This window comes from Aotus nancymaae, unplaced genomic scaffold (genome assembly GCF_030222135.1).
Source record: "Aotus nancymaae isolate 86718 unplaced genomic scaffold, 86718_ANA_hifiasm-v0.15.2.pri h1tg000019l, whole genome shotgun sequence".
Lineage (NCBI taxonomy): Eukaryota > Metazoa > Chordata > Mammalia > Primates > Aotidae > Aotus > Aotus nancymaae.
The window spans coordinates 26,472,530-26,485,874 of record NW_026988431.1 but is presented as its reverse complement, the minus strand read 5'-3'; the positions used below and the strand labels follow the sequence as shown (position 1 = coordinate 26,485,874).

General features: G+C 36.7%; 1 protein-coding gene and 1 non-coding gene across 7 annotated transcripts in view; one reads left to right on the top strand and one right to left on the bottom strand.

Annotated features, from left to right (window-relative positions):
• NEK11 (NIMA related kinase 11) overlaps positions 1-13,345 on the bottom strand; it is a 313,205-nt gene that overhangs the window by 236,499 nt on the left and 63,361 nt on the right. The gene's annotated exons all lie outside the window — the stretch shown is intronic.
• Positions 5,489-5,596, top strand: LOC135275938 (U6 spliceosomal RNA). Its single transcript, XR_010343525.1, has one exon. It is a non-coding gene; the product is annotated as a U6 spliceosomal RNA (small nuclear RNA).

The following is a 13,345-nucleotide window of genomic DNA, read 5'->3' as shown; positions in this document are numbered from 1 at the left end:
GAACTTCAGGCCAATATCCATGATGAACATAGATGCAAAAATCCTCAATAAAACATAGCAAACTGAATTCAGCAGTATAGCACAAAGTTAATATGACAAAATCAAGTAGGTTTTATTCATTTATTTATTTATTAATGAGACGGAGTCTCACACTGTTGCCCAGGTTGGAGTTCAATGGCACAATCTCAGTTCACTGCAACCTTTGCTTCCCGGGTTCACATGATTCTTCTGCCTCAGCCTCCTGAGTGGCTGGGATTACAGGTGCGCACCACTACACCCGACTAATTTTTTGTACTCCTGACCTCGTGATCCGCATGCCTCAGCCTCCCAAAGTGCTGGGATTACAGGTGTGAGCCATCACACCCAGCCCAAGTAGTCTTTATTTTTGGGATGCAAGGTTGGCTCAATATATGCATATCAATATGATTCACTTACCACATAAACAAAATTAAAAGAAAAACCCATATGATCATCTCCATAAATGCAGAAAAGGGTTTTAAGAAAATCCAACATCCATGATAAAAACCATCAATGACTAGGCATTAAAGGAATATACCTCAAAATCATAAGAGCCATCTATGAAGAACTCTCAGCCAACATCATACTGAATGGCAAAAATTGGAACCATTCCCCTGGAGAACCGGAACAAGATGAGGGTGCCCACACTCACCACTCCTATTCAGCATAGCACTAGCCAAGCAATTGGGCAACAGAAAGAAATAAAAGGCATCCAAAAAGAAGTCAACTATCTCTCTTTGCTGACAATATGATTCTATACCTAAAACACGCTAAAGACTCCACCAAAAGGCTATTAGAACTGATCAACAACTTTAGTAACGTTTCAGGATACAAAATCAATGTACAAAAATCAGTAGCATTTCTATACACCAATAATGTCCAGGCTGACAGTCAAATCAAGAGCACAATCCCATTTAAAATAGCCACAAAGAAAACAAAATGCCCAGGAATAGAGCTAACCACAGAGGTTAAAGATCTCTACAAGAAGAAATATAAAACACTGCTGAAAGAAATCAGTGATGACACTAATAAATGGAAAAACATTTCATACTTATGGATTAGAAGAATCAATATTGTTAAAATAGTCATACTGCCCTAAGCAATCTACAGATTCAACACTATTCCTATCAAACTACCCACATCATTCTTCACAGAATTTTAAAAAACTACTCTAAAATTCATATGGAACCAAAAAAGAACATGAATAGCCAAGGCAATCCTAAGAAAAAGCACAAAGCTAGAGGCATCATACTACTTGACTTCAAACTGTATTATAAAGCTGTAGTAACCAAAAAGCATCATACTGGTACAAGAACAGACACATAAACCAATAGAACAGAATAGAGAACTCAGAAATAAAGCCACACACTTAAAACCATCTCATTTCTGACTAGACCAACAAAAACAAGAAATGGAGAAAGGACTCCCTATTCAATAAACAGTCCTGGGATAAATGGCTGGCCATATGCAGAAGACTGAAACTGGACACTTACTTTTCACCACATACAAAAATTAACTCAAGACTGATCAAAGATTTAAATGTAAATCATCAAGCTATAAAAATTCTAGAAGAAAACCTAAGAAATGCCCTTCTTGACATTGGTCTTGGCAAAGAGTTTTTGGCTAAGTTCCCAAAAGCAGTTGCAACTAAAACAAAATTAACAAGGGGGACCTAATTAAACTAAAGAGCATCTGCACAGCCAAAGAAACTATCAACGAACAGATGACCTACAGAATGTGATAAAATATTCACAAATTATGCAACCAACAAAGGTTTAATGTCCAGAATCTATAAGGAAGTTAAACAAATCAACAAGGAAGAAAAAAAAAATTAAAAAGTGGGCAAAGGACATGAACAGGCACGCCTCAAAAGAAGTTATACAAGTGGCCAAAAAAACCTATGAAAAAATGTTCATCATCACTAATCATCGGAGAAATGCAAATCAAAACCACAATGAGTTACCGTCTCCTACCAGTCAGAATTACCATTTTTAAAAAGTAAAAAAACAACACATCATGGCAAGGCTGTGGAAAAAAGGGAATGCTTATCTAGCGTTGATGAGAATGTAAATTAGTTTAGCCACTGTGGAAAGCAATTTGGAGATTCCTCAAAGAGCTCAAAACAGAGCTATCATTCAACCTAGCAATCTCATTGCTGTAAATATTCCCAAAGGAAAATAGATCATTCTATCAAAAAAACATATGCATGCATAATGTTCATCACCACACTACTCACAACAACAAAGACATGGAGTCAATTTAGGTGCCCACCAATCATTGACTGGATAAAGAAAATATGATACATATACACCACGGAATACTCCACAGCCATAAAAACGGAATGAAATTATGTCCTTTGCAGCAACATGGATGAAGCTGGAGGTCATAATCCTAAGCAAACCAATACGGGAACAGAAAACCAAATATCACATGTTATAACTGGGAGCTAAATACTGAGCACACATAGACATAAACATAGGAGCAACAGACACTGCCAACTACTAGACGGGGGAGGAAAGAAGGGGTGTGTGAATTGAAAAACTACCTGTTGGGTACTATGTTCGCTACCTGGATGCAATATATCCATGTAACAAACCTCCACATGTACCCTCTGTAACAAAAATAAAAGTCAATTTTTTAAAAAAGACAATTTCCTGTGTTTCATGTTTTCTTAGGTTTTAGATCACTCAAGAAAACAGTTCTCTTTACTTAAAAAGCTAAGTTTTTTCTATAATTATGTAACTTTCTTTGAAGTATTTTAATTATCACTCTGCTTAAATGACTATTGTTCCCAGTGACCTATGATCCTATTTTAATTAAGTATTTTAAACCTTTTGACACTTTTTAACAACATCTCAAAATCAAACACTAAATTAAGGCCTTTCAACCTCAAACCAACTTTGGAAGTTTCCAAACTGACCTCTGGAATTTCTCAAAGAAATTTTTCCCTCTCTTCTTATTAAAAGAGAGAGGTGTTAAACTAATTAGCCTTATTTGATGTGTTAAATTGCATGGGAAGCATTGTCAAATAATAAGTGTTGCTGAACCATCTTTAAGTTACATTGCATGGGTATGTTACTAATATGTTTTCCAGAAATTATATGAAATTTCCAGAAACTTGGTAGTCTTGATAGAACACTATCACTCATAATTTTAATTATTTTAAAATACAGTACTTACAGAAAAGGAAACAAAATGTTCTTGTTAATCGCATTATAATTAATTTTCATCAGACCTTTAACCATTATCATTTAAAGTCTCGTCATCCAAAGACAGCTAATTGTTTTACTTTGGTACGTTCCTGAAAGCTATTGAAAACAACTATAAACCTAAATTTTTCATCTTTGAGGGAATTCATGGAAAGAACTCTGACAAAATAGGTTTCCGATAACCCTACGATGACACAATTGGATTAGATAAGAATTTCCAGAATTCTAATAAATTGATTGGTTCATAAAACCACTAACCCCATATCAAGCAGAACACAAATTAATTGGTTGCCAAGGAAATGCTTTGGCAGGTTTTTGTACTAAGTCAGCCAGAACTGAAATTGTTAAGATATAAAATTTGAACAAACTCCGTAAGATTGATCCAAGTCAAATTATCTATGATGATTTATTTCATAAACAGTGCTATGTGCCTGAATTTGAGAAACCAACTGGTATGTAAAAGGATGAAAATTCAGCATTAAGTGTGGACTAATGGAGGGCCTGGACAGTTGCCTGGTCCTTCCTGAGTTCTTAAAGCTTTAATTATTAAAAGCTCTGTACTCCTTAACTTATAATAGGAGAGATGAAATAATCCAAATTATTTTTTAAAATATTGGCAGGCTCTCTGTTCTGAAATTGCTAAAACGGTTTATAACCAATGACTGGTTTGTCAAACCTATAATTTTGACAAGTCAATAAAATACTCAGATGGTACATTTCCAGCACCTGCTGGATCATTTGAGTACTTACAGATGGATATCACTCAATTCCTACCTTCAGTGAATATTTTCTAGATGTACAGAAGCTTTCCCATCATGCAGGAAGGTTGCTGATATAACAGTAGCTAAAAGTTTATCATGAAATGTGTTTGCTTTATGGAATATTCCTGGAGAAATCTCCAGTGGTAGAGGTGCTCATTTCACTAGACAAGTTATAAAGCAGTTAAATAAGGTATCACGAGCACAGTGGCATTAGGCAATGCTAACTGAATGGACTGAAATGCTTTGTTCAAAGGTATTACTGATTGATGGCAGGCAGATCCACTCCCCTTGGAAAACACAGATTCACCCCTTATAAAACAGTTACTGGCAGGTATATAGCCCTAATAATAGAACCTCACAAATTACACACTTTTGTAACTTCTGACATGACTCAATATTGCAAGATTTTAATGCATTATGCTAAAGTAGTTAAAAGAAACCCTTTGTGCCCCACCAGCTGGTGACAACTAGATCTTTCATGATCTAGAATCCACTGCATGGGTCCTTTGGAAGCAACACCAGAGAAAGACTGCCCTTGAGCCCCATTGAAAGGGACCATACCAAGTTCTTCCCTCCACCCACACTATAGCAAAATTTCAGGGCCTCAAGTCTTGGATCCCTATATCTCAACTCAAGAGAGCCCTTTCAGACTCTTGGGACTGTAAATCCACTGGCTATCTCAAGGTAAAGCTGACCAGGGAAGTTTTTCTCTAGAAGCAAATGGCATCCGAGATGTGGACAGCTTTCCCAAGATCACAGGTCAAGACTGTTCTCCTCTGTCACTATGAAATCTTTGTTCCCTTTCCTCTTCTCTTTATGTTTCTTTTTGGTTTATATATGGCAAGATAATGTGATAATTAAGATTTCATAATTGGCAGTTTTTGTAGGGAACTCGACTGAATGTTGACTATGTCATGTTAAACCTAAATCCCTGTATGGTCTTAGAGATATTCTAGTTCACCATGTAACAAATTTCACTAATATCCCAAGTGTGACTATTTGTTCAAATTGCACATCTGGTCCTTTCCATAGGATTAGGTTTTTAGATTCATATATTCAGACTCTTGTTTAAATCTAACAGTAGGAAAAACCTATATTAAGGGTTTTGCAGTTAAATTATGCCAGAAACTAAGAAAACCAAAAGAAAGATAATTTGACAGTTTGTAGACAACTTTATAACCCTAATCCCTTAATTTTCAGAAGTCATCTAACATACAATGATTCAATAATGGACCCTTGGATAAATATTACCAGTGCTTCTCAACTGGTGATTTGTAACACACAAGGTATTACACAAGAAACCCTGTGCCCGTCCAGGATATATTTTTATCTGTGGAGAATTTAATGATCAACCATATGTGTGGACAACTCCTTGTCTGAAGTGGAAAACAAGGGGCCAATGTGGATTAGAGATTCTAAAAGTGCCACTGTCACTTCATAAGCAACTGGAAACGGAACACTGATCTGTATCTCTTAATTTGTGCCATGGATTGAGAAATTGTGCTTGCTTTGGCAGCACATATACTAAAATTGGAACAATACAGAGGAGGCTAGAATGGCCTCTGTGCAAAAATGACCATGCAAATTCATGAAGTGCTCCACATTTAAAAATAAAAATAATAGGCCGGGCGCGGTGGCTCATACCTGTAATCCCAGCACTTTGGGAGGCCAAGGCGGGTGAATCACGAGGTCAGGAGTTCAAGACCAGACTGGCCAACAAGGTGAAACCCCGTCTCTACTAAAAAAATACAAAAATTAGCCGGGCATGGTAGCTCGTGCCTGTAATCCCAGCTACTTGAGAGGCTGGGGTAGGAGAATTGCTTGAACTAGGACCCAAGAGGTGGAGGTTGCAGTGAGCCAGGATCACGCCACTGCACTCCAGCCTGGGCTACAGAGAGAGACTCTATCTCCAAAAAATAAATAAATAAATAATAAAGAGGAATTTTCTGGCAGGCTTAAGTTGCTCTAAATGGGTATCTTTTGTTGAACATTTCTTCCTTGGCTTGGTATAAATATATATAGAGTTATAATTAGAAATTTGTCTCAAATATTAGCTACCATAGCTAACTCTACTGCAAAGGCTATCATTGCCCAGAATCCTTCATAAATTATCGTGCTAACATTGTTTTAGACTGCTTTGGATTACCTGTTGGCTGAACAGGGGAATGTGTATGCTAATACCTCATGATACACTTTGATAAACATGTCTGATACGGTAGGAACTTAGTTTTAAAAAATCAACAAACAAGCTACTTGGTTAAAACAAGTAGATTCTTCTTCTGGCTCATTTTTTGATAGATTTTATTCCAACTGTTTTGGTTCATGGTGGCCTCTGTTAAAGGAATACACTTACTATCTTAGTATTATCCTCCTGATAACCATCACAATAGTCTCCGGTGTGCTATATTTTCTCAAGCCTCTTAAATGCTCACATGCAGCCATCTGTTGTACATCAAATGGTCTTACTACTGTTAAAATAACACACAAAGAGAACATAAGGAATCATTCAACTAGCCTGATGCTGTGAATTATGTATTTCATACCAAGACCAAACAAGTCCATGATGATGGTGACAGAGAGTGGTGGCATCAATGCCCAATTTTGAGAGACTGACTAAAAGGGGGAAATTGTTAAACTAACTTAAATTTGGCCTGAACAAACATATGAAAAAATGCTCATCATCACTGGTCATTAGAGAAATGCAAATCAAAACTACACTGAGATACCACCTCATGCCAGTTAGAATGGTGATCATCAAAAAAGCTAGAGACAACAGATGCTGGAGAGGATGTGGTGAAATAGGAACACTTTTACACTGTTGGTGGGAGTGTAAATTAGTTCAACCATTGTGGAAGACAGTGTGGCGATTCCTCAAGGACCTAGAAATAGAAATTCCAATTGACCCAGCAATCCCATTACTGAGTATATACCCAAAGGATTTTAAATCGTTCTATCATAAAGACACATGCACATGTATGTTCATTGCAGCACTGTTTACAATAGCAAAGACCTGGAACCAACCCAAATGCCCAACGATGATAGACTGGACAAGGAAAATGTGGCACATATACCCTATGGAATACTACACAGCCAGAAAAAAGATGATGAGTTTCTGTCCTTTGTAGGGACATGGATGAATCTAGAAACCATCATTCTCAGCAAACTGGCAAAACAACAGAAAATCAAACACCACATGTTCTCACTCATAGGCAGGTGTTGAACAATGAGAACACGTGGACATAGGGAAGGGAGCATCATACACTGGGGTCTGTTGTGGGGGGAAGGGGAGGGACAGTGGGGGGTGGGGAGGATGGGGAGGGATAACATGGGGAGAAATGCCAGATATAGGTGATGGGGGGGATGGAGGCAGCAAACCACCTTGCCAGGCAACAATCCTGCATGATCTGCACATGTACCCCAGAACCTAAAGTACAATAAAATATATATATATTATTTTGTAAAAAAAAAAAAAAAAAAAAATTGGCCTGAAGCCGCCTCCATACCTTGCATTCCTGTGCAGCAAACTTCAACCTAATGTAGTATTTAAACAAACGGGAACATTTAACAAACAGCTGAGTTTCAGCCAATCACAGACAGCAAAATCATTACACCATGCCCAAATAAGGCAAATGACTAGCTGTAGCTAATAGAATGATTTCTCTACTTTGCTTTTGTGTCCATCCTATAAAAGCTCATTGCTCAGGTTGCTGGGCAGAAAGAGCTCTGTGAACTTCTAGTTCCGAGGTTTGCCCAATTTAAGAAATGTTTGTGTGTATGTGCTCAAATAAACTTTGGTAAATTTAATTTATCTAATTATTTCTTTTAACAGTTATAATACTAAAATTTGGAGACATTTGTGCATTAACATAGCATTCCTTACAGGAATTTATCCCAAACTGCAACACTGCTTTTCATATCCTATTGTAATTTTTAAACTGTGTTAAATATTAAATTCTATATATTTTGCATCAACTTCTTTTTTTGTGAATGAGCATATATTATGTTTTCTGTGTTATCCTGCCATATGGAAGCACACTCTCTGAGTGACATTTATTGTTGGCCCAACAATCACCTTCTTACACTCTTTCAAGTGGAAAGAGAGATGCAGAACAACAGAGGTGGGTAAAGTTGTGTGTGTGTTTCCTGCATTGATATTACCTGCCTGATTTCCTGTAATTACATAAATATATATTTAGATTATTGAAGGAAAAAACAGAATAGGGCCTTCAATAGCAGGCCTCAAGGTGAAATGTCCAAAGGAAATAGCCAAACTCCCCTTTGCCTTCTGGGTAGAACTTTAAAAAGAAGAAAGATATCTGTTGTTAGCATTAAGCAAGGGCTATGTGAAATCAACAAGAAGAGGGAACACTAAAAGATTAAATAATCCAAGATCTGTGTCTTGTATTCCTCAAGTTATTCTTCCTATTTCCATTTTATATGTTTATCCTCAAGAAAAACTACTTGTTTTGCATTTACTGTGTTCTTTAATAAACACAGCCAGATGCAGTCACTCACACATGTAATCCCAGTAACTCAGGTGGCTGTGTAGGATAATTGCTTAAGACCAGGACATTGAAGCCAGCCTGGGCAACATAGCAAGATCCCATCTCTAAAAAAAATTGTTTTAATTAGCCCAGCCTGGTGTCATGCCTGCATTCTCAGCTGCTTGGGAGGCTGGGATGGGAAGAGCATTAGAGTCCAGGAGGTTGAGGCTGCAGTGAGTTATGACTGTACCACTGTACTCTAGCCTGGTGACAGAATGAAATCCCAATATCAAAACACACACACACACGCGCACACACACACAAAAAAAAAATCCTGATTTTTCTAAGAATTTAATTATGATGGACAAAGTCACTCAAAGATTTAGACACAACAAATTATGATACAACAAAGAAATAAATACAGCTTTTTGTAGTCTGATTATAACTGAGCAATATGAAAAGCATTACTTTCATTCTCTAAACTGTCTTTCAAGTAAAAAGCAAATGTTTCTGATGAAATATAATGCCTTGGTCTAAGAAATTCTTATTACAATATCTGTAAGTATATTCTGTTTTCTTAACTTGGTCTTTGAGAAATATTTAATAGTGACTTTTATTGCTAGAATAACTTTCATGAAAAATGTATTGACTTTAACTGACCCAAAATTAATATTGCCCTAAGTCTATAAAGCTATCAAAAAATGTTTTCCTTTACTAAGATCATCCCTTGAAGGTTGCAATAAAAGACATCATGTTAATTTCCAAGGTTTTGAAAATCAGTAACCCAAACTGTAACATTTGATGGATTAATAGTATCTTCTCCTTTCCCCATCCCCTTAGCCAACAACAGATAGACTTTGAAATGCCAAGACCTTAAAGAAATAAAGAACAACCTAAATGCGGTGTCCTCAACCCCACCTTTGATTGTTATTATAAAATTTTAAATCCTAAAAGGATTTGATTTAAAAAATTAATACTTCTATTAAGATTGGCAATAAAAGTACTTACAACCTTAAAAGACCAAAGAAGAGCATTCTCAGAAGCCTGAATTTAAAACAAAAACAAATCCCTGCAATGTTTAAGGCTAGAAGGAGCTTCAAAAATTATTCTGTCCTACTTCTTATTTTAAAATGAAAAAGCTTCCCTTATTAATTCACTGAATTGATGACTTAAAATGCTATTCCCTCATAGCCTACTGTATCTCCTTTAAAAAAGCATTCTTCCAGTGGACCTCAAATTTTATTCATCAGGATTTTCCAAGCTGCTTGTTTAAAATGCATATCCCTAGACATTATTATCAATAACTCCAACTCAATAAACGCAGGTTGGGCGCAGTGGCTCACAGCTGTAATCCCAGCACTTTGGGAGGCTGAGGTGGGCAGATCACTTGAGGTCTGGAGTTCAAGACCAGCCTGGCCAACATGGTGAAACCCTATCTCTACTAAAAATACAAAAATTCACTGGGTGTGGTGGCACACTCCCGTAATCTCAGCTACTCGGGAGGCTGAAGTGGGAGGATGGCTTGAACCGAGGAGGTGGAGATTACAGAGAGCCAAGATCCCACCACTGCCCTCAAACCTGGGCAACAGAAAAAGACTCCATTGCAAAAATAAATAAATAAAATAATAAAATGAAAAAGCTTCCCTTATTAACTGGATTGGCATATTAAAATGCTGTTCTTCATACCTTACCATATCTCCATTAAAGAAGCAACCTTCCAATGGACCTCAAATTTTATGCATCAGAATCTTCTAAGTTGTTTGTTTAAAATGCATATCCCTAGACATTATCAACAATAACTCTGACTCAGTAAATCCAGATAGGCCCAAGGAATCTGAACCTGTCTTTTTAGCAAGCATTCTTCGTCACTTTAGAACGGGTGGTCCATGGACCAAGCTTTGAGGCATGATGCTAGGCAATAATATAAACAGGCCATGTACTTAATATTTAGCCTGCCAGTGGAAACATTTTGTCTAATGGTTTCAACAACTCCAATGGCAAAAGATGTACTTGGGAAAGGCAGGGTTGAGTAAGAATCATTTTACAATAACATGTTTTTGAAAGCCTTTTTCATTACATAGGAGAATACCAATAAATGGAGGTGAAGGCAGTGGGGGAGAAGATCCTTTGTCATTATATTGTACAACCTGAGGACATTTTCTTTGGAAGTGCACTTTAATAGACTGCATAAAAAGTGGGGGAAATGTCAAGCCACATTATGCTCTTAAAAGCAAAACAAGAAAAATAAAACAGCTTCTAAATAGGTACTGAAGAATGCCATGCAGTATTATTATTATTTTTTTTTTTTGAGACGGAGTTTCACTCTTGTTACCCAGGCTGGAGTGCAATGGCGCGATCTCGGCTCACCGCAACCTCCGCCTCCTGGGTTCAGGCAATTCTCCTGCCTCAGCCTCCTGAGTAGCTGGGATTACAGGCACGCGCCACCATGCCCAGCTAATTTTTTGTATTTTTAGTAGAGACGGGGTTTCACCATATTGACCAGATGGTCTCGATCTCTTGACCTCGTGATCCACCCGCTTCGGCCTCCCAAGCCATGCAGTATTATGATGTTCATTTCTAATAATATAAATGAACACCTTGAGTTTAGTATTTTTTTTTTCAAATTCTTTTAGAGTTAGCGTTCTTTTTGCTGAGGTAAATGTAGATTAATAAGAATAAAATGGCAGAACTTAAGTGATGTGAAATAATGCTTTTATTATAAAGCACGAGGTTTTTTTAAAAAATTAACTATTTGAAATAAATTAGTGTGATTTTATTTTTAAACATTTATATTTGTATAAATTCATATGACAGCCAAAGCCTTACCCCAAATTTTATAAATTCTACTGGGTTTGCAGATTTCTTTCTCTTAGTGCATTAGTGTATTTCTTCTAAACAAAAGTAGTTTTGCTTTTCAATTGTTACCTTTAACAATTTTAGGTAAAAATCAGTGGCCTTATTTTGTATTGTTCTTTGTTAAAAGGTCAAAATATTTCATATTTTAAAAAAGAAAGTAAATGAAACAAACTAAATGACTTGAATTTTGATACTTATAAAAATCACAAGTGGATCAGTTTCGGTATATAAAAACATTAGACACTCATATTATTTACAGCCTTCCCCAACAGAACAAAATCTAGACCCACAGAATTGACACAGGATAACTTCAGGGAGGCCTACCTACTCCTGGATAGAGCTGCCCAGGAAAACCAGAGGGCCCTGATGGGACTCACCACTCTGAAAACAATACTGAGTTCCTTCAATCAGCAGCAATCCCAGCAATGCAAACCACTAAAGACAGTCCTGATGTGTGGACAGCCCCAGTGTGTGGATGCCCGATTTGAGCTCACATTAGGAAGGATGGTCACCAATCAATGTCACAATGGTCAATATTCCAGGGATGTCCCTCATCTATAAATAACCAATACTGGTTGTTGGTGGTCCCAAACAGGCTTCAGAACTATGAGCAGTGCCTCTGAAGGACAGAAAAGGGTTTGTCTCTAATACTAGACACAACGTACCCAATATGAAGTTCTATAAGGACCTGTTGAGAACTAGAAATCCTGGTAGCTGCATGTCATTGCCAAATTCACCCGTAATAGTCTACTGACACCCACTAGAGATTCAAAATTGCAAAACTCAATCAGTTTACTTGGTTTGTTTAAATACTTTTGCATAAACAAGAAACATGCGAAGAAATTTCAAATGTTTTGTTTTATAGTACAATCAGATTGGAAAGTACTTGCCTTAAAGTTACTATCAGGCCTATTAGTGTTTAAGAATTTGTATATTTCCTCCTTTTGGCGTGAATCTTCATACTAAAGGCTGCACGCCAAACACTCAGAGGTAAAAACTAGCTTGACTTCTAGAAAATAGCTGGAGGGAGGAAAAGAAGGTGAGTAACAATGAAATAATGAACAATTAAAATAATAACTTTCATTATTGAGACTCTACTAAGGGAAAAGCTCTGATAGTCACTTTTTCAACATTCATTATTTCGAATCCCTATAAAAACCTAACAAAATAGATGTTGTTATGCTCTCTTAAGAAAAAAGGGCCAGAGAAATGAAATAAGTTGAAGAAAATGGACAAAGGTTTGAACAGAAGATGCTAAAGTCTATACACTTTCCATTATTTCAAACCCTATCTAGTCTTCTGTTGAGAGAAAATAAAACTGTCATATCATTACATTAAAATTTGTATTTCTATACAAATAATTTCTGTGACTATATACATATGTGTGTGTGTATTATAGAAATAGAGATGGATAAAGACACAGAAAATAATTGAGAAGAAGCTAAGAAAAGGAGCAGATATCCTAATACCCCTGGTCCTCGTTCTGCTCTGGATGTAACAGTCAGAAAAATCACTCCACTCTCGGGGGTCCTGTTTCTTCATCTGTAAAATGGAATTCATATGCAAGAATTTACTTCTCCTCAAAAAAGGATGGGGCATATTAAAAAGACACAGGAGCCAACATGAAGGAGCCCCATTAGCCAGGTTGGAACAATTTGAGCAAGAAAATATAACAGTGATGGTACTGGGTGGTAACCCATGTATTTTAAAATCCGTGAGTTCATACTAATATAAATAAATCATTGGAAAAATACATGAATGGAGGAGAAGCAGCAGCTCTTCCTTACAGGGGAATCCCAATTAGTAAATATAGACAGAATAAGAGAAATATATAATCGCAATTAGGCAGATTATAGAGTAAGAATTGCTGCAGGCAACTTCCACTGAAAGAGACTAAAATCAGTAAGTGAAGGTTTGAAAATAAACAGGCTATTAGTAATAGCAAACTCTCAAACTATCTTACCCAGGATATTTATCAATTTCAAAGGGAAAAATAATAACTTCATATTGAAAAACC